The sequence below is a fragment of the Lipotes vexillifer genome, unplaced genomic scaffold (genome assembly GCF_000442215.2).
Source record: "Lipotes vexillifer unplaced genomic scaffold, Lipotes_vexillifer_v1.1 scaffold982, whole genome shotgun sequence".
Lineage (NCBI taxonomy): Eukaryota > Metazoa > Chordata > Mammalia > Artiodactyla > Lipotidae > Lipotes > Lipotes vexillifer.
Genome location: NW_006789467.1, coordinates 1,781,040 through 1,783,909, shown reverse-complemented (window position 1 = coordinate 1,783,909; position 2,870 = coordinate 1,781,040). Strand labels below are relative to the sequence as shown.

The following is a 2,870-nucleotide window of genomic DNA, read 5'->3' as shown; positions in this document are numbered from 1 at the left end:
GCTGGAGAGGGTGTGGAGAAAAGGGAACCCTCCTACACTCTTGGTGGGAATGTAAGTTGGTGTAGCCACTATGGAAAACAGTATGGAGGTTCTTCAAAAAACTAAAAATAGAGATGCCATGTGATCCAGCAATCCCACTCCTGGGCATATATCCAGACAAAACTATAATTCAAAAAGATACATGCACCACTACTTTCATAGCAGCACTATTTACAATAGCCAAGACATGGAAACAACCTAAATGTCCATTGACAGATGAATGGATAAGGAAGATGTGGTACATATATATAATACTACTCGGCCATAAGAAAGAATGAAATATGGATGGAAGTAGAGATTATCATACTAAGTGAAGTAAGTCAGACAGAGAAGACAAATATCATATGATATTGCTTCTATGTGGAATCTAAAATATGACACAAAGGAACCTATCTACAAAACAGAAACAGACTCACAGACATAGAGAACAGACTTGTGGTCACAAGGCGGGGTGGGGGGGAGAGGGATGGACTGGGAGTTTGGGGCTGGTAGATGCAAACTATTATATATAGGATGGATAAACAACAAGGTCCTACTGTATAGCACAGGGAGCTATATTCAATATCTCGTAATAACCCAGAATGGAAAAGAATATAAAAAAGAATGTATACATATGTATAACTGAATCATTTTGCTATACACCCAAAACTAACACAACACTGTAAATCAACTATTCATCAATTAAAAAAAAAAAAGAAATGTAGCCCTGCTGACACCTTGATTTTTTAAAAAATATTTATTTATTTGGCTGAGCTGGGTCTTAGTTGTGGCACGCAGGGTCTTTAGTTGTGGCATGCAAACTCTTAGTTGCGGCATATGGGATCTAGTTCCCTGACCAGGGATCGAACCCGGGCCTCCTGCATTGAGAATGCAGAGTCTTAACCACTGGACCACCAACGAAAGCCCTGACACCTTCATTTTATCCAGTGATCTGTGTTGAACCTCTGATCTCCAGAACTGGAAGATAATAAATTTGTGCTGTTTTCAGCCATTAAAAAAAAAATTATATATATATATATATATATACACACATATATATATATATATATACACACACACACACACATATATATATAGTCTTCCAATCCATAAATATATCTCTCCATTTATGAAATATTATTTAATTTCTCTCAGCAATTATAAACTTAATATGTCTTTTGTTAAATTTATTCCTAAATATTTTGCTGCTATTATAAACGGTATTTTTACATTTCATTTTCCAACTGTTTGCTGCTAGTATATAGAAACAATTAATTTTTTGTATATTGACCTTGAATCCACTGACGTTGCTAAATTCACTGATTTTCCCAATAATTTTGATTTCCTCTTAGACCTGAGAGACTGTTTCTTAATTTCCAAACGAAAATTTAAAAAATCTTTTTGTGGTTGATTTCTAACTGTATTGGGCTATAGCTAAAGTTTCTGAATTATAGAATCTCTTGTTATTTTCGAATTTATTATCCTTTTCTTTGTGGCATATAATTGACTTCTACTGACATTAAGGGTATATATATTCTCTGTAGATTCGAAATTTCTCTTTGTGTTATATCAAGCTTATAAACTGTATTATACAATTCCTCTATGATTTGCTTTGTTTTTGCCTAATTAGTTAAATTCTGAAAGTGAATATCATTTATGTATTTGGCCATGTTTAGTACATAAATATCTATGACTCTTAGGTTGTTTTTATAGATGATGTATAATTATGAATTTTAATTATAAGTATGAAAAATGTATATTATTTTACAGTATACATACATGTACAATATTATGTGTTTTTATTAAATAACAGCTATTTTCACTTTTTTTTTTTTTTTTTTTTTTTTCTTGCGTTATGCGGGCCTCTCACTGTTGTGGCCTCTCCCATTTGCGGAGCACAGGCTCCGGACGCGCAGGCTCAGCGGCCATGGCTCACGGGCCCAGCCGCTCCGCGGCATGTGGGATCTTCCCGAAACGGGGCACGAACCCGCGTCTCCTGCAACGGCAGGCGGACTCTCAAGCACTGCGCCACCAGGGAAGCCCTATTTTCACTTTTTAATGTATCTGGCCTTGATTTAAATTTTACCTGATGGCAGTATCCCATCCTGCTTTCTTTTTGTTTGTTTGTATTATATGACCTATAGCTACCCATCCGTTTGTTTTCAACTCTTCTTTAAATTTTCTAAATAATTAATAAATGGATTTTTAACAACTTAATCTGTTATCTTTGTTCTTTTTAAATAGGAGAATTTAGCTCTTTTGCAATTATTACAAACTGGAATCTGTGCTCTATTTTATCCACCAATGTATACTTATTTTATATCTTACCTCGTTGTTGGTTCTTTTTCTTTGCACTGGTTTGGAAAAGTCTCTCTTCATTCCCTTTTTGCCCTCCTGTTAATTTGGCTTTTTTTGTGTGTGTGTTTCTATTCACTTTATTGAATTAAAACCAGGTTATCCTCTAGGAAGTAAAAAGTAACTGCCATATGAATTCACCGGCCAGAAGTTTCATGAAAAATCTGCCATTTCTTTTTTTTTTTTTTTGAATTTTATTTTATTTATTTTTTAGACATCAGGCTCTTATTAGTTATCTATTTGATACACATCAGTGTGTACATGTCAATCAAAATCTCCCAGTTCATCCCACCACCACCACCACCCCAGCCACTTTCCCCCCTTCGTGTCCATATGTTTGTTCTCTACATTTGTGCCTCCATTTCTGCCCTGCAAACTGGTTCATCCGTACCATTTTTCTAGGTTCCACATATATGCGTTAATATACAATATTTGTTTTTCTCTTTCTGACTTACTTCACTCTGTATGAGTCTCTAGATACATCCACATCTCTACAA

At 34.9% G+C, this 2,870-nt stretch overlaps 1 non-coding gene across 1 annotated transcript; it reads right to left on the bottom strand.

Moving 5' to 3' along the window:
• Positions 1-866: 866 nt before the first annotated feature.
• Positions 867-939, bottom strand: TRNAE-CUC (transfer RNA glutamic acid (anticodon CUC)). The gene has a single exon. It is a non-coding gene; the product is annotated as a tRNA-Glu (tRNA).
• Positions 940-2,870: the final 1,931 nt, after the last annotated feature.